The sequence below is a fragment of the Martes martes genome (genome assembly GCF_963455335.1).
Source record: "Martes martes genome assembly, chromosome: 4".
In the NCBI taxonomy this organism is placed as follows: Eukaryota; Metazoa; Chordata; class Mammalia; order Carnivora; family Mustelidae; genus Martes; species Martes martes.
This window is the reverse complement of record NC_137891.1, coordinates 40,691,083-40,713,085: the sequence shown is the minus strand read 5'-3', so window position 1 is coordinate 40,713,085 and position 22,003 is coordinate 40,691,083.

The window sequence follows — 22,003 nt, the reverse complement described above, 5'->3', positions numbered from 1 at the left end:
TACAGTGGTGATAAGGTAGATAGAGTCCTTGCTCTCAGGAAGTTACAGGCATAGTATTGAACAGATTTTGTGTGTCTGCATCTTTCATTTTTAGATGTTTTCGCTAAAAGATTTCTCAGACTCTCAGCAAGTAGACTCTTGGCAGGTCTCTTTCACTTTTCTCACAGGTGAACCCAGGCAGATATAATGGGGCTGTATTTCACAGCTATCCTGATTGGAGCAGGTGGTAGGCAATGAGGTGGGCAGGGAATCTCAAGGGCTTTTGTTCACTCTCTTCAAAGATCATGTGCCTGGGGGCTTACCTTTCTACACTATTCCCTGCCTTGCTCAATGTCAGGACTCCCACCCTTGGCTTCAGGAGGGTTGTAAAACTGATGAACTGTTGAATGGGCCTTGTCCACTTGGGATGGTTTGGATGGACCAGGAAGATTCTTGGGCAGTATGTGGCTATTGGAGGAAGTGCTAGGAATTGGAAATGAGGACAGTTAAGATGATGTTCAGCACAAGTGATGGAGGAGCTCCCAGGAATAGTGACTGATGGTCTGCAGCTCTGGGATCAGATACCACATGCGCTCTTGGTGCTGGTGAATGGCCGTATGTTTGGCAAGAGACTGGACCATCTCTCAGAGCTGACTCAGTTCCTCAGTTCCTCTTGACTCAGTTCCTCTAGGTCTGGACTTCTCAGCATAAATTCCCAGAGCTCTGTCCAGGTCAGACATACCCCCTTCCTAGGCTGGACAGCTCTCTTTTGGTCTCTGTATACACTCTCTGACTCTTCATTTGTATTTCCTCCTGGTTCATTAATTTGAGCAATTTCTCAGTGAGGGTGCTATTGGCATTGGGATAATTAAGTAATGTCCCCACCAATATCATGTCTGAGGCTCATCAGAAAAATATAGCTTAGGATCTAACAAGGGCCCCTTACTACATCACTTATAACATTCTAATTTGTCCCACTTCCTGCTGTCTCAGTGGGGAGAGAGACACACACAGTGTGACTCCTTTAAGATATCTAAAGCTAACAGAAAAACCATTGCTAGGAGAGAGGGACACTGATTTAGGAAAGATGACAATAGATACCTTTAGTTTGAGACTAACAGATCTGTAGCAGAAGGAGGACAACTTTGGAGCAAATTCAGAAAAAAGCAGAGTATATCATTATAAAAACAAACAAACAAACAACTGTGTGCAGTAGATAGGTAAATCATGAAGGAAGAAATGTGAATGGCCAAAAGTGCTTGTCTTGCTTTTCTAGACACTGAACAACAGCAAAGAATAAAAAGTCTGTTAATGCTAAGAGTTGTCAAGGTGGGTGGTGGGTATATGCTTGCTTTGCTATTAGAATAGTAAACTTAGAAATTCAGAACATTCTGAAGTACAATTTGACAATAAGAATGGAAATTCTTAGGCAATGTATATGCTTAAAGAAAGTATTTATCAAAGAAGCAGTTTCACTCATGCACAAAGAATGTTTATCACAGCATTCTTTATAATGGAGGAAAATTAGAAAATATCTAGCTGTAAATCAGTATAGGATTGGTTAAATTATGTACATTCACCATGATAATGTTGGTCTTCATTGATCAGGAAATGTAACTATCATGTGTTTGTTTTTTTTTTTTTTTAATCATGTGTTCTTTAAGAAGGAAAAAATAATACTATAAAGCCTTACTATTTTGGTAAAAATTTTATAACAATATATACATATTTATGTATAGAAAAAGTTTAAAAAGATGAAATTCTATCTCTGAGCTGTGAGATTATAGGTGATTTTTATTTTATATTTGTCTGTCTTTTCTGAATACTTAATAATCAGAACAGAAGAAAGTAGTTCTTCTTAGGAATACAGTTTCAGTTATTTGTCTTTTTCCTCTGGTCAATAGCTGGAAAATGTCTGGAAGAGAAGAGGCAGAGAAACATGCAAAAGTCCTGGGACAGCTCTGGAAACTAAGATGGTGACCTGCTTTCTGGTATGAAGAAAAAAGAAGATTCAGTTAACAGTTAAGTGGAGATTTCCTTTCTTTTAACTTTTGTTCTGCCTGGTGTATTACACTATTACAAGAAGGTATTTGTCATACTGAACTGATGTTTTCTTTTCCTTAAGAGAGAATGATCTATTTTGATGTCTCATGGAAGTATTGGAGCATGTTTTTCTCTGTAGGGCTATTTATGCTTTTTATCTTTTCTAACAGCATCAAAACAGAAACCATTCCCAAAGGTAATAAGGCTTTCTTATGTTCATCATCTTAGAGGATGTCTGAAGAGGCTGGAGGGATCAGGTCCCTAGGATAAAATGGAGAAGGAACCCCAGGATGGTTAACTAGTGTGGTTTTGACATCTAGTTTGAAATTACTTATTTTTTAAACAATGGAAATTAGCACAGCAAATGTGGGCTTACCTTGGTAGGTCCATCGTCAGTTCTGAGCTTGGATCTATCTACTTCTTCTCTGCAGAGGAGCCAGTCCTCACAGGGTAATCAGAGTTATTACAAGTCTCAGGTTTGAACTATATCTTATAGACTGACATTTTATAATTTTTATGTCAGGAAGACCCTAAGGCTTGCACCGTTTCTATCCTTCAGTGAGCAGATAACTTTGCCAATAGCTTTTGTGACGGTATTTCTGAAAAGTACAAGAAAATGCTCTGTTTGGTTGAATTAGCAAGTAGGTGAAACATTCCTCCTCCGATTTCATTAGTGTATTTAAATTTACTTCCCAAACCCAAGTTCGTATCAAAGGGTAAAGTCCATCTCAGCCCGCAATTAGTGACTTTATGTGTGTGTGTGTGTGTGTGTGTATGATTTTAATTTGATCATTAAAACATGCATGTGTAACAGTCTCTGAGCCCTGCAGCCTGATTTCTCTCCTTACCCCCCATTGACCCTGCCAACCCTTCTTCACTGGAGCTTTGTGCAGTGACCTCTCCGCCCCTGCCAGCCTTTTTCTCTGGCCAGGCCCACATATGCGTAACTGAAATATCATGAATTCCAGATGAGTGGGATCCAAATTTGTGAGGTTATTCTATATGCTTATTAATTCCACTGCCCCACACAGGTGGAAATGTGGTTTTGAGATATGTTGGACACTGAATTTTCCCCATGCATTGCAAGGATGGAAAAAACATGTGCTAAATAACTGAGCTGACCGGCTGCAAAACCATAGTACTCAATAGCTCTTAAATTTTTATAATGGCCTGCCTACCTTTGGTGGTCTCGTTACTAGGCTTTGGTAATTGTACTTTGGGACTCTGTCTAATGGTGGAAGCATGAGGTAATCTTGCTTTAAGATTTCTTAAATGAGTTAATACCTGGGAGGTGCCCTTGCCCTCTTTCACCCATTAAACAGCATTTCTTTGTCTTTTAGCTTATATTAAATGCACTTAAGAGGACAAAAGAGGTTCTAGAGGGAATAAAAAAAAGTGTACTGGACTAAGATTTTAAAATACACCTAGTAAACGTCAAAGCCTGCATCCAAACTTATGATAGGAATCTAGGTGGTAGTCTGCATCATTTGTTTGAAAGAACACCAGCTGCCATGGATGGGAACTGTGTGTGTAGATGGAAAATAAATTGGAAAAACTGAGTCAGCAGGATGGCAAATAGTAGGCCAAAGATGGCTTTCTTTTGAAATAGGTAATTGAGTCAGAGTGCTCTTAAAGTTTCACTTAGTTAATTAAAAGTCCCAGTTACTCATTTGGTGTCAGACATGCTGTTTTCAACTCTAGTTGGATACGAGGTGAGGCATTCACTTTTGTAAGCCCTGGTTTCCTTATCTGGTTAATGGGAATGGCAGTAATATCTGTTTCATAGTGGTTTCGTTATGTGGATTAAATGAAATAATTCTTACAAAACATTTAAATAGCATCATGCCTGGATTCAGTACGTATCGTTAATTTACGGGTGTTTTGCTGTCTTCAGATGATGTTATTTCTGCTTTAGACTTGAAGGATGTGATGTATTTCTGCACAAAGTATCTCTCATGATTCTTCCCACTGTCCTTCGAGGTAGGCAGGGCAAAGGTTTTTTTGTTTTTGTTTTTTTTAAATCACACCGTATCAGGGTAGGGTCAGCTGTAGTAACTGGTCACAAAGCTTTAGAGGCCGGTGTAATCAGTGTTTATATCTTGCTCATGAAATAGCCCCAATGAGATATTTTGGTTAAAGGTCAGCTTTCTTTCACAGGGCAATCCTGGGATATATTTTCCAGCTCTGCCATCTTCAGTGTGTGGATATTTAGGTTTCCAGCATTAACCACATCCAGTTGGTGGGAAGAGAAAAAGGGGGCACACCAACTTTTTGGCTTGAGAATGGCACACAACACTTTTGTCCGTAGTCTTTGGCTAGTCACATGGCCACGCTTAACCACAAAGGAAACGAGGCTATGTACTCTAGCTGTGTGCCCAGGAAGAAGATGAAACAGATTTATGGCGAACAGCTGGCAGCCTCTGTCACACACCCAGTTAACTGGATGAAACTCACATCCAGGGAAGCTGGAGTGATTTACCCACTGCGGCATAGAGCTTTGGAGCCATTGTCCAACATGTCGGGATATGATGTGAATCCCAGCTAGAATAATATGTAAGGGTCTAGGAGGAAAGGAAGAGCTGAGACGATGGAGGGCTAGCCTTGCTATGAGGCCTGGCGGCACCCCCCGCCCCCCGCACCTTCCCTGGGGACTCTCACAGCAGCTCTGTTTAGCGCCCTAGGAGAGATTGAATTGCTTGCTGTTTCTTGCTCCCATCTGTAGACGCCTGGTGGGCTGCTAGTCCTGGGTAAGAAAGTTTCCAATCACCGCTGAGATAAAATGAGCGCACCTCTCCAGCGGCTATTGTCGCAGGCACCCTGGCTGTAGGCTGCAGGCTGCAGGAGAAAACCTTGAATCAATTTGTCTTGTGGAGGCCGAGGGGTTGGCTGCCTGCCCTTCACAACTTGTTAAAATGAACACTTAGACGCTGGGAGGGGGTGAAGCTGAGTCTCTGGGGTGATTCTCACTTTGTGATCCTCTCGGCTGATTTTTTTAGGTTCTAGGATGTCCGTGTCACCGTGCTGGGAGTGGGGGGAGTACAGAGCCTTCCATCTCTTTTCTTTCCTACCTGAAATGCTTTGGAAAACACTTCAGGTTGGCTGGAATTTTGCCCAGATCCTTTTTCTCTCCCGGCCGGACTCAAACACTCTCCCAAAGTTGTTGCTTTGGTACAAGAGTCTCAGAAGACCACAAATCCTCCCTTTCTCTGAAGGGTGATTAATACCCAGGTCACATATGCCTCAGACGCGCTGCGGAAGGGGCTCCCCCTCTACCCTGGCCAAAGGCCGATTGGACCAGCCAACAAGTTTTGTTTGACTTGACATGAAAGCTGGTTGAAGTTAAGCAGGAGACATGTTTTTGTTTCTTTAATAAATAAAAGTAAGGACCCTGTACATGAATAAAAGTAAAAGTCACTCCCCTGAGGTTTTTAGGCTTCCAAAAATAGTCCCAAGCTTAGCCAAGGCTAATGCAGCCAGAATTTCCATGGAAAGCTTCACTGGTAAGGAAGAGGCAGTGCCAGTGGGTGTACAAACAGGCCGCCCGTCCTCCGCCCCCCTTCCTGTCTCAGTCACTGGGAGTTTAGAAAACAGGTTTTTGAAATTGTGTTCATTTTCTGGTTCGAGATAAAGACAAGGGCAGCAGCAGCAATATTTATTTATCATGGAATCCAGCTGGAGGGCTGCAGGGGGTGGGGACGTAGACAGTGAGGTGGATTTATACGGGGGCAGCAGGGGGAAATTTGTCCCTGTCAGCCAGTGAAGACACACGTCTTTTTTTTCTTCCTTTTTTTTTTTCTTACAGGTTTTTTTTTTTTTTTTTAAGTTTATTTATTTATTTGACAGACAGAGATCACAAGTAGGCAGAGAGGCAGGCAGATAGTGAGAGGGAAGCAGGCTCCCCGCTGAACAAAGGGCCCAATGCAGGGGCTTGATCCCAGGACCCTGAGATCATGACCTGAGCCAAAGTTAGAGGCTTTAACCCACTGAGCCACCCAGGTGCCCCGAAGACACATGTCTTTAAAAAAAAAAAAGAAATATGGGGCAAGAAAATTATACTAAGTAAATTGATGTTTAAAAAAAAAAAAACTGTATCAAAGTAGCTGTCCCACCCTCTAATTGATTATTTATAGCAAAGGTGAGCTGGTTAGCAGCAAGAAACTGTCTTCTAGTATTTGTAGCTGGAGACCCCTCTTCTCCTCCCTAGCTAGAGACCCCACAGCTTAGGGGCTGCTCCAGCAGACATTCCATGTGTGGACTGCTCACCTCGTCTACCTGCAGCTGTGGCCAACTTGTTTCTCTTTGAGCGAATCGGTCCAAGTATTAATACTTGTCTGCTTAGCAAATTTTACTGAAGTTCAGGGTTCCAGGAGCCATTAGAAATATGAGAATGAAAGAACTGCACTGGGTAGGGTGCATTGTACCTATCCCCACTGTTGGGCACCTTTGAAGTTGCTGTGGCTTGGGGGTGGGGGGATCAAACCTGGAAGTCTCAAGGAACACAGATGTAAAACATAAGCACCTTTTTGGGGGGGAGGGAATGAGGATGATAGTCATGTCTTTAGCTATCAACAGTTCAGCTCTGGGGTTGCCTGGGTGGCTCAGTCAGTTAAGCAGCTGCCTTCGGCTCAGGTCATGATCCCAGGGTCCTGGGATTGAGCCCCGCATTGGGCTTCCTGTTTGGGAGACAGCCTGCTTCTCTCTCTCCCTGCTGCTCTGCCTATTTGTGCTCTCAGTCTATTTCTATAAAATCTTAAAAAAAAAAAAATCAGCTCTGCTTGAGAAAGATTGCATTAGTTGCTTTAAAAAAGATTTTCATAAATGATTCTGTTCTTAACTAAATCAAGGTGATTTTCGAAAATGGGAAAATCCTCCAGTGGGTAACTCAGGCTGAATAAAAGAGGCAAATACTCTTCCTTCCTCTGTCAAGGCATAACTTGATTTTTCTTGTTTGTCCAATTTAGAAGAGTGTATATGAATGATGGTAGTAGGTATATATGTGTGTCGAGTATGGAGGGGATTTATTATGTACATTATCTATCAGAAACTTGCCAAATACTCCTCAGTTTGAAAGCGAAAGCAAGCTAAAATGGATAATAACTATAAGTATTATTTAAACTTTCGTATGGGTCAGATATTCATGACAATGAGGAGACCTTCAGGAACAAGTTCCCCAGGGTCATGTCCTGCCTATGTTTGGGGGAGCCGGTGGGGAAAAGAGGGGCTGGGATGAGGTGGTAATCCTTTCCCACAACAGCTGAGCTAGCAGAGTTAGGCTCTTTGTGCAGAGATGCTTGTTCAAAGAAACAAATTGGTTCCCAAGTCTTTCTTCAGAAACTCGGTAGTCCTTCTTGGTGAGGCGATCAATAGTTTGATAGCATAGGAGACAAAGATAGGTCATCTTATTTCATTTGATTACATTGGGGGGGAATATAGAAAAGCTCATTAGCTATGAAAAATAGTACAAGCCATATTTTCATTCTCGGGTCTCCAAAGAAATAATTTTAAAACAACCTCCTCGTAGGTTTCTCAAAAAAGTTAAAAATAGAATTACCCTGTGATCCAGCAATCACATTACTGGGTACTTACCAAGAGAATACAAGAACACTAATTCAAAGGGATATGCATACCCCTGTGTTTATAGCAGCGTTACTTATAGTAGCCAAGATATGGAAGCAGCCCAAGTATCCACTGACTGATGAATGGGTAAAGAAGATGTGGTATATATTCAACGTAATGTTGTTCAGCCATAAAAAAGAATGAAATCTTGCCATTTGCAATGACATGGGTGGAGCTAGAGAGTATTACGCTAAGAAGGCAGTCAGAGGAAGACAAATATCTTATGGTTTCCAGAATTTAAGAAACAAAATAAATGAACAAAGGAAAAAGAGAGACCAAGAAATAGATTTTTAATCATAGAGAACAAACTGATGGTGACCAGAGAGGAGGTGGGCAGGGTGAGGTGGGGAGGGAGGTGGGGATGGGTGAAATAAGTGATGGGGATTAAGGAGGACACTTGTGATGAGCACCGGGCACTGTATGGAAATGTTGAATCACTGTATCATACTTGCAACTAATAGAACACTGTACGGTAACTAACAAAATAAAAACTTGGGGCTCCTGGGTGGCTCAGTGGGTTAAAGCCTCTGCTTTCGGCTCAGGTCATAATCCCAGGGTCCTGGGATCGAGCCCCGCATCAGGCTCTCTGCTCCGCAGGGAGCCTGCTTCCTCCTCTCTCTACCCGCCTCTCTGCCTACTTGTGATCTTTGTCTGTCGAATAAATAAATAAATAAATAAATAAATAAATAAATAAAATCTTTAAAATAAAAACTTAAAAAACTTCTAAAAATGCATTCACATAAAAAGAACTCATTTGAAGGGGATTCTATGAGGAGTCTTTTGGAAAATGAATAAAACATTTGAATGAAAAAATTAAAGGACCTACTTATTACTTAAATTTTCAAACAAAACGATAGTCACAACTGTTTTTTTTTTTTTTAATTCTTTTGTAGCTGAGAAAGAACTCCTGAGTTGCAAAGGCAAGTAATTCTATTTGGACCAGAAGTCTGTTTTTCCTGTACATATTGAAGCTCTGTGAGATTCTGTGAAAATGTCCATTTTTCATGCTTCTGGTGTTGGTTGCCTTTTAAAATTTTAGTTATACATATTCTTAAAAGGGGAACTCCATCATGTATGTTCTGATGCCCAACCCTTCCGTTATTTGTTTTGTTGGAAGAAGGTGGTGTCAATCAGGAAATGTTTTAGTCTCATGAAGGAAACATCTTACTCTAAATGTTCAAGATCTCAAATCCACTCATGAATTCATGTCTCTGTAATGGGAAAACATCTGGATAAAGGGTAAAAAGATCTGTTTATAAAGGAGACATTTTTTTAAACAGTACATCAGATTTTCAAATGTTAGTACACTCTGGCAGTGCACCTGTTGTGGAACGCAATGCTTCCTTTCATATGAGGACATTGTGCTCTTTCAAGCTGTAGTCTTAGTAAGTTTCAGGAAACAAACCCATCTTTACCAGATGCTGTGACTTTCATAGTCTACAGACTTCAGTTTTAATCCTGAAATTTTAATCATTAGAAGGGCCTTGCCTGTTGGACCTGTCCTCATAAGGAATTTTCTTTCCCTTCTTAGTGAAGTTTCTGTTGTCTTTAGGCAGGTGTGACTGCATCTCCAGTAATTAGAACCATGGACTGTTACAAGCCTTGTAGGACACCTAGAGTTGACTCTTAATTTATAGTTGAAGAAATTGTGGCCCAGAATGGTAAAGGGACTTCTCTCATCTAAACCTGAAGATAAGTATCACCTGCTTTGTTGCCCAAAATGTTTCTCAAGGCTCTAGCCACCTCTTTTTCCCCGTAACCACTGCCCTGGTTCAGCCTTCATTGCCTTTTCTTGGGGCCCTAACATGAAAGCCCCTTGTCTGGCCTTTCCCATTCTTCCCCTGTCCACTTGATACCCTTGCTAGTGAAGTTAGATTAATCCATCTAATATTTGCATATTGCAAATGCCACTTCTGGGCTGAGGCACCTGTCATCTTTAGGATGAATTCCAGATTCCCAGCCACTCTGTGACTTAACCCCCGTGCATCTCTCTAGCCTCATTTACCATCCTTTTCATCTCATTGCACCTAGGTTGGGATTGGTTTTGCCCATGGTCCTTTGGGAATATGTATGCTTTATTGTTTATGACACTTTATTGTATTTCTGTTTAGGTATTTGTTCCTATTAGGTATTTTGTTCCTGTTTATGTATCCACCTCTCATTTTTAAACTCTCCATGGGTAGGTACTGTGCCTTAGGTATCTTTGGACACTCATTGATTCCTACACTGTTTGGCTAATTGACCTGCCTAATGGATTCATTCATTAATTTGTCCACTGTTAGTTGAACTGTGTAGGTTACACAGGTAATTAATGGCAGAGGTGGGAGGAAACCCCAAGTCTCTTGACTTCATTATTTCTGAAAGAAACAGGAACATACGTCCTTTCCCCACCTCTTTAACCCCTCACCTCTATTAATTTCTCTCCATGGTTTAGATTCTCTCAGTCTTGTTTGTTCTGAGTGGATTCTTCTCCAACCACTGCTATGGCTAATGGTTTAAGGAACTTAGAGCTATTGGTTTGTAAACTGTGGTCCTGTCCTGGATATCGAATAGGCAAATGCAGAGAACTTTTGGGAAAATATGTGTAGCCGCAATCTGGTCTTGAATCATTATGTCACATATTGAATAGGCTTCCTTGGAGCAGAAGTCCTAACAGATCAATACTTTGGCCCATGGACCCTCTGGCTAAGAAGTGCATGCATTTTTAAGGGTAACATAAGCACAGCTCACAGCAGTCATACAGCAGCTTGGGTAGATGGATTTGTGCTACAGCAGTCATCCCTGGGTAGAAATGTGGGCCAAGAGCCAGGAGACCCTAGTTCAATTTCCAGTTAAGTCATCTCTGTTTATTTCTCACAGAATACATATTTTAAAAAAGTTGAAATTAAAACGTCATGCTTAAAACACTTTATAGTAAACAGAGGTCTTAAAAGAAGAGCTGTTGCCAGCACCACTTTTTGTTAAAGCTGTATCCAATTTAAAGTTTATTTTATACCCGGGATACAGAATGGTGTGTAGAGTGCTCTAAGAAGTCCCCACACATCTGGGCAGGACTGATCAGACATTTTGGCAGGCTTTTCTCTGGACAGGCTACCCACACTCTTGGGGTGGCTTTGAGCATTGGCAGATGCATGTGAATCTGCACATGGGACATTGGAAACTAGGTGTGTGCATCTACCACCACCTCCTTTCTGCCACACTTTGCAAGTCCATAAGTATCTCCTTTCTCTTCATGTCCTTCCGCTCTCCATCACCCCGCCATCTTCAGATTAGTCTTTGTGCACCCACTGTTTCCCTTCTCCAGTCAGTATGGATCATTTCACTCATACTGCCTCTGCTTCAATTCAATCAGTGCTTCCTATTGTTCTTAGGATGAGGGTCAAAGTCCTGAATACGGGCCAAGCTCTCAGATCTGGCCCCATCTTTTCTGCAGCCTGACCTGGCAGCCACCCTGTTGCCTCTGCTCTCATTGGGGCAGCCATGGCTCTCCTGCCCTAAGGACGCTCTCGTGATGTTTCTTCTGTTTGGGAACTTCTTCGTGACTCTCCCTACCCTCCTTCTCTTCATCTAGTTGATGCCGACTCATCCTTCCAATTTCAGTTCAGAAGTCACTTCCTTAGGAAACTCTTCCCTACTCTCCCACCCACTGTTAGACCCCTTTGCTTGTACTCCTACAACACTGCAAGAGTATTCTTTTCCTTTTCAGCATTTATCATCATTTGAACTTAGACATTTATTTCTGTGACTATTTGAATAATCTTTTATTATCTCGCCTAGCACTAATGAAAACATTTATCAAACACATTGCATATAGATGGTCTCTGTCTTATGATGGTTTGGCTTATAATTTTTCTACTTTATGATGGTTCAAAAGTGATATAATTCAGTGGAAACCGTACTTTGAATTTGGATTTTTTTCCCAGGCTAGTGATATATGCAGTATGATCCTCTGTCGTGACTGATTGGGGGCAGTGAGCCACAGCTCTGTCAGCCATGTGACCACAAGGGTAAACAATCTATACACTCACAGCCCTTCTGTTTTTTGCTTTCAGTACAGCATTTAGTAAATTACATGAGATATTCAACATTTTACTATAAAATTGGCTTTGTCTTGGATAATTTTTGCCCAACTGTAGGTTATTGTAAGTGTTCTGAGCATGTTTAAGGTAGGCTGGCCCAAGCTGTGATGTTCAGTATGTTAGGTATATTAAATGCATTTTCATCTTATGAGTTTTTTTCTCCAAGATTTTATTTAAATTCAAGTTAGTTAACATATAGTGTAGTATTAATTTCAGGAGTAGAATCTAGTGATTCATCAGTTACATATAATACCCAAAGCTCAGCACAGCAAGTGCCCTCTGTAATGCCTGTCACCCATTCAGACCATCTCCCCTACCCACCTCTCTTTCAGCAATCCTCAGTGTTTTCTCTATAGTTAAGAGTCTGTAATGTTTGGCCTCCCTCTCTGTTTTTATCTTATTTTTATTTTCCTTCCTTTCCCCTGTGTTCAACTGTTTTGTTTCTTAAATTTTCAACTTACAGTGGATTTATATGGGTATAACCTCATCGTAATCAAGGAAGATCTGTATTTGGCAATTTCTAAGTCCTCTCAATGCACTGACTCATTTAATTCTCACATAACTGAGGAAGTATGTCCTATTACTGTCCTTCCTTCCTGAGGTTTTAAGTAACTCGCTCACAGCCACATAGCTAATAAGCACAGAGCTGGGATTTGAACCCAGGCTGACTGACCCCAGTGTGTACAGATTTAGTCAAGACCTTGCGTTGCCTCCTGGTAGACCACAATTTTTCAATCTTTGATTATTTCTCCCTTAAAGAGAACTTTTTAGATATGTTTTGCTAAACCTTCCCCTTGGAAATAGTAGACTGTTGTGGGCAGAATAGTGCCCCCCCTCAGCTGCAAGACATCTATATCTTAAACCCTGGAACCTTTGAACAAGTCATATTACATGGAAAGGGGGAATTAAAGCTGCAGATGGATTAAAGTTTGTTAATTAGCTGACCTTGAGATGGGAAGATTATCCTGGATTATCCTGGTGGGCTCAGTGTAATTACAAGGTTCTCATAAGTGAAAGAGGGAGGCGGGAGATCAGTGTGAGGGAGATGGCAGTGTGAGAAAGACTTAACTGTCATTGCTGGCTTTGAAGATAGAAGAGGGCCAAGAGCCAGGGAATGTGGGCAACCTCTAGAAACTGGAAAAGGCAAGGAAACTGATTCTTCCCCAGAGTTTACAGAAGGAATGCCGCCTTACCAGGCCTTGATTTCAACCCAGTGAGACCCATTTCAGACTTCTGACTCCAGAACTGGGAGATAATAAATATACCTTATTTAGTTGTTTAAGATAATTTGTTAGCAACAATAGGTATATTGTTATATATATTATATACGTATGGACGCATACATGATGTGTATATGTGTACAGTATGTGTACACATATGTGTATACATATGCACATATATGTGTACAGTTGTGTATATTGCATGTACTATATACATATCTGTTTTATACATAAAATGAATAGGTTCTTTCGCCACCTGGGATCCAGTTTGTTCCCCTTTGGGGCAATATTGCCTCTGCTGAAAATGTGTTACTGGACCACAGGAACAAGAATCACTTCTGGCTTTGATCACCATTCTGTCTCCACATAGTGTCTGGCACATTGTAGGCAGTCAAGAAATATTTGTTGATTAAGTGAATGAATCAATAGGTGAATGACTATGAATGACTTGAATTAAGGGTCATAATCCTGTTTATGAAACATAAAGTGGACTGAAGGACTAACTCCATGTCATAAGTGGGAGAATCAGCATTTCTGAATACCTGTGAGACTGTAGTGCTGTGAATGGCTTGCTTATCTCCACAGGTTTATCCATGTCTCGGCACCTTTAGCCTTGGTTAAAGTGAACAAGGCACCCCTGAAAGGGGCTTGAGTACATACTCTACGGGCATGCAGTGAGCCCAGCGGTAGGCAAATGGCCTTGGTTTGCAAAGCTCTAGGATTTGATCTTAAATGAGCCATTCTAAGTTTTATATGGAGCCAAGAGCTTCAGGGACAGATGCTTTTTTTCCTGCCAGCTCTCCCTCTTCTCTCTTACCTGTCAAGTGTCCACTTGGAAGGAGCTTAAGGCTCCATTATCGGTGACCCAGCTTGTGCAGGAGAACCCACATTCCCATGTGGTTTTCTAGCCATCGCCCTGGCTCTGGGGAGGGTGCAGACTCTTCCCAGGGCCTGCTCTGTGTGTGTATTACAATGATGATGGGAGCAGTAAACTACCTTGGATGACAGGCCATGCTGGCTTTGGTTATGCTCCTGGTGCTGGCAAGTTAAGCACATTCCTTTCTAACTCTCCTAGAGAAGCTGTGTGGGACAGCCAGGCAAAACCACCCCATTGGGGTGAATCCAGGGGGATGAAGTGAAGAATGTGCCAAGCTCTGCACCTCCATGCCAACTGGGAATGGCCAAAGTCCGGAGGATTGCTGGAGGAGAAAGCTGGGGGTCTTTGGAAAGGTGGCCAAGATGGGGGGTGGGGCACTGCACAGCACAGGAGGCCTTTGGGGGAGTTATTTCTCAGGCACATGTGAAGTATGGCCTCAGAGCTCTACTTGGCAGAGTCTGTCACTTCACTTGATCTTACCACATGGCAGTGCTGGTCTCCAGGGCCCCTGCATAGCTAACAAGGAACACTTGTCTGGCAATCATGTTTACAAATAACTTTCCTGTGCAGGATTTTGGTATGATGGGTTTTGAGAGGGTCTAGTCCAGCCTCTCAGTGGCTTTTTTTTTTTTTTCCTATTTTAGCTGTCGTAGATTCCAATGCCTACTATGTGCAGTGATAACAGCAAAGACAAACATTTGGATTGCATTTTCCATTCAGTTTGTTTTTTGACTTCATTAGTTCCATGGCAGTTGTGAGATTGGATCTTACACCCTCACTTTTCAGATGAGAATATTTAGCAAAGCAAATTAACATGGACTATTCACTAGGCTATGGAGAATAATAACATGATCTACCTAAGTATGGTGCTACTGTAAGTACTTGTATTCATTTAATTGCCAGAGCATTGGGGTAGGCATTATTATTAGTCTGTTAACAAATGCAAAAATCGAGGTGCAAGATGACAAACAATTGCCCAAGCTCATAGAGCTATTAAGAATAGGCGGGGTTTGAACCCAGGCAGCCTGGCATCATTAGACTGCCATTTCAACCTCTGTGCCTGGAAATACACAGTATTTCCAGGGCTGAATTTCACACCCTTATTTCATCTCTATCACAGTTACCTCTCTATGCAAAGCAATCTGTGAAGGAAAATGACATTATTCCTGCTTATAGTCTGGCTGGGAACAAAGGTATGTACCAAGTGAAAGCCACAGGTGTCCAGGGCGGGTAATGTGGGACCTCAAGCAATAGCCCAGGAGACTCAGGTCTGGTGGTCTCTACAGTCCCTTCCCTGCGGATCTTGCCCACCCCGGCCTTCTAGTTCCAAATTGTCTCTTAGAAGGAGTCTCCCTTGCCATTTTTCCTGGATTAGTCTTTTTGACCTTGTATTTGGGGGGTTTGAGGGCCATACCTCTGGGAAATTTCTCCTAGGAAATTCACCCCATATGCAGTATGATTAGCAAACACAGAGGATAGCAGTAAGCATTCTGTTGAGAAGTATCCTAAATCCCATCCCATGCTAGGTGCCTGAAGTGGAGAACTTTAGGGCTCTTGCTTTTCCTGGCTGGTTTCTCATCAACTTGGAAGGATCATCTATTGCTGCTTCTGTTGGGTGCTGCCTTTTTAAATTTTGAACTGAACCCAGCACTCCATGACTACTTTCCCTCAGCCACTAGCCCAGTTCAGCCTTGACTACTACCTCCTCATGGGCATCATTTTCTAGACTGTAGTGCCATCTTTTGCCTGTATTTTGCAAACCCCAAATTGGAACTTGTAGGTGTGGCATGTATTTATATACATTTGGGTATAATGCTTTAAAATATTTGAAACTAGAGGTGTCATTTAGTTTTCTGAACATTTGGTTGCCATTACCACCACTATAATTTTGCCAGAATCCCTCTAGTCTGACTGCTGTGACCATCCCTTTCTTCCTGCTAGCCATGATAGAATCTTGATTTTCTGCATTCGGGTTCTCTGTGCTCTCTCTCTCTCTCTCTCTTTTTTTGGCTACCCCAAGTCTATGCTTTTGTTATCACAGCTTGAAAAGGTGATACTCTGCGTGCATGATTGTATCACTGAGTAATATAAAACCATTTGATGTTTCCTTAGCACTTTAGTCTTAACTTTGATGTACCTTTTAGTACCTGCATCAGAGTTATTTGTTTTCACATCTGATTCTTTTATAGATCATAAATTCTTAAGATCAAGAATCCTTCCTCATTCATCTTTGCATTCTCAGTCCAAGCATGTTATTGGGAACACAGTATGTGTCCCCAAAATTGGTGTGGAAAACCAAATCAATGTCTTTGATCTGTTTCATAAATGATTCACTTTTATCACCCACTGAGTCACAACTATGTATGTATGTCTCTTCTACTAAGTGTTAAGTTTTTAGCTTGGACCATCTAGCACAAACTGTAGATTGATACTATTTTTTTCTGTAGCAGTCCTTTCTCCAAGCATGTGGTAGTAAAACTAATTAATGTGCTAAAGAAGCCTGTGCTCACTCATACTGATAATTCTAAAAAACATTTATTTAATACCAAATGTCAGGCACTGTTATAGGACCTAGCAGAGATTATTACATATTATATCCATTTTGCCAAGAACTAAATTTGCCCAGGGTGATGCTGCCAAGTGATCAAGCTGGGATTGAATATTGTTGAATGAGCGAGAAGCCAAGCACTTAGACACTATGCTATATTTCCTTTTGAGTAACATAATTAGCACTGACATCTGTAGCAAAGATCCTTGAGATCCTTGTGATAGATGCTTCTACTTTCATTTTTTTATATAATCTTGACAATAAGACTGAGACAAGCATAATTATTAGTTTCTTTTAAAAAATTTTTTTCTTCCAAGATTTTATTTAAATTCAACATACAGTGTAATATTGGTTTTCAGGAATAAAATCTAGTGATTCATCACTTATATAGAACACCTAGTGCTCATCACAACACATGCCCTCCTTAACGCCCATCACCCATTTATAAAGACCATTCCCCCACTGGCCTCCTCTCCAGCAACCCTCAGTTTTTTCCTCTATAGTTAAGTTTTGTGTGACTTGTTTCCCTCGCTGTTTTTATCTTTTTTTTTTTAAAGTTTTTTTTATTTATTTGAGAGAGAAAGTTCATGAATGAGAGAGAGTGTAAGCAGGGAGAGGGGCAAAGGAAGAGAGAAGCAGACTCCTGGCTGAGCAGGGAGCTGGACATGGGGTTCGATCCCAGAACCCTGGGATCAGGATCTAAACTGAAGGCAGACATTTAACTGACTGAGCCACCCAGGTGCCCCTCTCTGTTTTTATTTTATTTTATTTATTGTTTTATTATTTATTTTTCTTTCCCTTCCACTATGTTCATCTGTTTTGTTTCTTAAATTTCATATACAAGTAAAATCATGATATTTGTCTTTCTCTGGATAACTTATTTTGTTCAGCATAATACACTCTAGTTCCATTCACGTGGTAGCAAATGGCAAGATTTCTGTTTTTTTGATGGCTATTTTTCATTGTATATTTATACCACATCTTTATCTATTTATCCGTTGATGGACATTTGGGCTCTTTGCATAATGAAGCTATTGTTAATAATGTTAATAATGCCCCTTCAAACCAGTATTTTTGTATTCTTCAGGTAATATGTAGTAGTGCAATTGCTGGATCAGAGGGTAGTTCTGTTTTTACCTTTTTGAGGAACCTCCATAGTCTTTTCCAGACTGGCTGCACCAGTTTGTGTTTCTACCAATAGTCTAAGAGGGTTCCCCTTTCTCTGCATCCTCACTAGTATCTGTTGTTTCCTGATTTAAACATTCTGACAGGTGCGAGGTGGTATCTCATTGTGGTTTTGATTTGTATTTCCCTGATGAGTGATGTTGAAAATTTTTTCATATGTCTTTTAACCATTTTATGTCTTTTTTGGAGAAATGTCTCTTTTGCCCATTTCTTTTTTTTTTATGTTCAGTTAGCCAACATATAGTAGTACATAATTAGTTTTTGATGTAGTTATTGAAGTATTTATATGCACCTCATTAGTTGCATGTAACACCCAGTGCTCATCATAACACATGCTCTCCTAAATACCCATCACCTGGTTACACTGTACCCCCATCCCCTCCCTTCTGTAACCCTTGGTTTGTTTCCTGGGGTCCAGAGTCTCTCATGGTTTGTCTCCCTCTCTGATTTTTTTCCATTCACTTTTCCCTCCCTTCCCCTATGGTCCTTCATGCTATTCCTTATGTTCCACATATGCATGAAACCATATGATAATTGTCTTTTTCAGCTTGACTTACTTCACTTAGCACAGTCCCCTCCAATTCCATCCATGTTGATGCAAATGGTAGGTCTTCATCCTTTACTGAGTAATATTCCATTGTGTGTGTGTGTATATGTGTGTGTGTATCTATCTATCTATCTATCTATCTATCTATCTATATACACCACATCTTCTATATCCACTCATCTGTTGAAGAATATCTCAGGTCCTTCCACTGTTTGGCTATTGTGGACATTGCTGCTATGACCATTGGGGTGCATTGTACCTCTTCTTTTCATTACATCTGTATCTTTGGGATAAACACCTATGACCCAGCAATTGCAATACTAGGTCTTTATCTTTTGTCCTTTTCTTATTGCCTTTTCTTATTGTCTTATTTTTTTAGTTGAGAAAACTGAAACTTGGTTTAAATGGCTAGTCCAAGGTCATACCACTAGTAAGGGGAAGAGTTTGAATTTGGAAGCATTTAGATGCCTTGTTCTTTCCCTCATATCACAGCTGGATGCAAATCAATGAATTGATGCTAAATTCCTGGGACCTAGTTTGTCACAATTTTCACTTTGCAAATCTAAGTCTTAAGAGAAAGGGCTTTGGAGTTTGACAGATTTTGGTTTATGTCCTGGTTCTGCCACTTTTTAGTTCTCAGACACTGTACAAGTAAGATATTAATCTTGGTGTCTCTGTTTTCTTATGAAAATGGATTTTATATGTGAAAATTAAATGTATAGGTTATGAGGAGTGTGCCTAGTACATGGGTAAAGCTCTGTACATATTAACTTCTATTCACAAAGCTGGCAAAAGGCAGGATTTGAATATTCAACCTTGCTTAACTCCATTAGACCCCTCTACCTCTCATCTGGCTCCCCATGGGTACTCTCTGCAGCCTTCTGTCATCACCTTATTTAATGATTTAATGGGCGGATGAATGCCTCTTGGAGAACTAGCAAGTTTTACTGATGGTTCCATAATTGGTTCCAAAAACCAAGAAAATATTTATTCTAGAACTAAATAGTCTTGGGTGCAACATCACAAAGTCAAAGAAGGAGAAACAACAGAATTAAGTCTGTAGAAGTTTGTGTAGAAATTTGTAGTTTGAGGGCCTATCATCAGTTTAACCTTACGCATTTTTTCTGGAGGTAGTCACTTAGAGCAATATATGACTCTAAGACATAAAATCCAGAAAGGGCAGATTTCCCCTATGACAAAAGAAAATTAAAGAAAGAAAAAAAATGAAAAGAACAGATACACCAACAAGATGACATTGTCCCATTTAAAGACCATGAACAATCCTTGGGTTTACATTTTTTTTTTTTTTTTAAGAAAGAGGGTGGGGGCAGGGCCAGCAGAAGAGGGAGAGAGAGAATCTCAAGCAGGCTCCATGCCCTGTGTGGAGCCTGACACAGGGCCGAATTCCAAGACCCTGAGATCATGACCTGAGTTGAAATCAATAGTTGGATGCTTAACCAACTGAGCTTCCAGGTGCTCCTATACAGAATTTTTTTTTTAATGCATGAATTTCAAATGTCTCAGATTCACTAATTTGTAGTTAGTTCTCACCTTCTATAGAAACAAGATAGATGTAGGATCAGCCTGTAAGGTGAACTTGGATATCTGGGGGGAGGGAGAGGAAGTGATTTGGAAACTCTTTCCAGGGACCATTGCTTCCCTGCTGGTCCAGGTGGCCCCTGTAGCTTAAGCTTGGGTACCCTGGGGCTCTACTCTCTACTCTTCTCCCTGCTAGCTGCTTTCCTTCTGCAAAATTATGATCTTTTTCCTAAGTTAGGGGACAAGAATTTTATTTTCCAGAACAGACTATGAAGCTAGGATACAATTACTCATATGGTTTAATTTAAAATGCAAAATCTTTGAAAAATAGGTATTTTCAAAATAAGCGTTTTGGTCTGGAGCTCTGGTTCTCATTAACTTGGCTGAAGCCCTTGATGATATGTTGGAACTGCTTAAACACCAGCTCACATGCCTGCTCTCAGGTGTTCATAAACCCCCTACTTTCCCCAGGGACCCTGGCCAGCGGCATCCTGACAGGTCTGAGCCAAAGCCTGGTGTTCCCCTCACTCCATCCGTGACTTTTGTGAAAGGGAGCTGAGTGGTTTAATGTGATGTTTTGTTAATCTCTGCTCATTTTGCTGAAGTGCATGGTGCAGGAATGACAGTGTTTGGGGTCTGGTTCTGCCTCAAACAGTGTGTGCATGGTCTCCTGCCTCCCTGGCCAGGGACTTACCTTCACTGGGGTTCATTGCATGTGAGTCTTTAAGGAAAAACTTTGGCAGAGGCTGAAGAGTCTTTCCAGCCTGGTGGGAGTATATTAAATATTACTAGAACAAGCCAAATATAATCTCTGTACCTACTGTTAAACCTAGAAGGCATGGTAGAAAAAAGACATTCCACACGCATATAAAATTACGTGTTTACTTTAAGACATGCCTTTTATCTATGATCTCCAAGTACATTTAAAGCATTAACTGCTGGTTCTCAGGAATGACCTTCTTTGGGGAGAAAGGCAAGAAACCTGGTAATCCTTTTTCTATAGGTCTGCGTGAAAGGGATAGCAGAGCTCTGAGGCTGCAAACACCCACATTTCAGGGTGCTAAGACCTGGATGATGCTTGTGAGATAGATGGTCCTTCTCTTCCTCGAGCACATAAGGAGAGGTCCTGTGCTATAAGCATATCAAGGCTTAAGTCCCCTGGCTACCCACACAAGCTGTGATGCCACAGACAGAGAGCACTTGGAGAGTCTTCTGGACCCCTTAGCAACTTTGTTCAGACTTCTCTTCAAAAGACTTCAGAAGAGCCTCTTAGCAGTTTTCTATTTGGAAAGTAAGAACAGATAGAGTCTTTTAATCTCATTATCCTGATACTTCTTGGAACTCAACTTTCATAAACCCAGTCAGTTCAGTTGTGTCCCATATCCTTGGCATCTTGGCCCTTGCCCTCAATGCTAAGCCTGTACTCAGAGTCCTTTTCTCTTCATACTGCTCAGGACTTCCCCATCTTATCCTCCTTATTCTGCTGTCCCTCTTCCCAACATATTCCCCTTTCCATCCTAGACACTTAGACCTTTATTCTTCTCAGTCAATGTCCCTTTCACCATCTGCTCAGCAGAAACTTGTAGATCTGCTCTTAGCATTTCTTTGCTACAGAGTCTGCAACTCTGAAATAAAGAAATGCACTGAGAACTGAAAGCTCTTTGAATCTTACTTTGTGACAAAAATATATCTGACTTGATGTGAAGCTATTTATCCTACTTGCTAGTAATCATATATTTGTATGCAGAAATATTAGGGTATTTGGTTATGAAGTGTTATGTATTAACTATGTGTGTTCCATTATTAATTTTATAAAATCTGAAAAATTTTGAATCCAGAAACACGTCTGGTCCTAGGGGTTTTGGATAAGGGGTTATAAACCTTTACTTCTAAACCATCACTTTCAAATCCTGGTAAGTCTTTTCCTGCATTTAGGATTGTGCTTTCTGGCTATCCCCCATGTTCCTGTGTCTGTATTGACATTTTCCCTCCATGATGGAAGCTATACATCTTCATCTTTTTCTTCTTCCCTGATCTCTGTACTAAATTCACCCTGACTCAACCCACTACTTCCCAACTCCAGGGGACTTTTTCATTATTTTACTTGCTCTCTCTATCAGTAAGAACTGTTCATTTCTCCTTTTTTTGATACAAACTCTTCCCTTTTCTTCTTTAGCACCATTCTCTCTAGTCCTCTTCTCCCTCTCCAACCAGTATTGCTTGTTAGTGTGGTTTTCTGGCCATTACACTGTGCCCACATGTCCTCTCAGAGGTTACTGCAGACAAGAAGGCTGGGTCACTCCTGGTGATTCCATAGGCCCTCCCTTCCCATGAGCCCTGACTTCATTGTTTCCATTCATTTATCAAGAA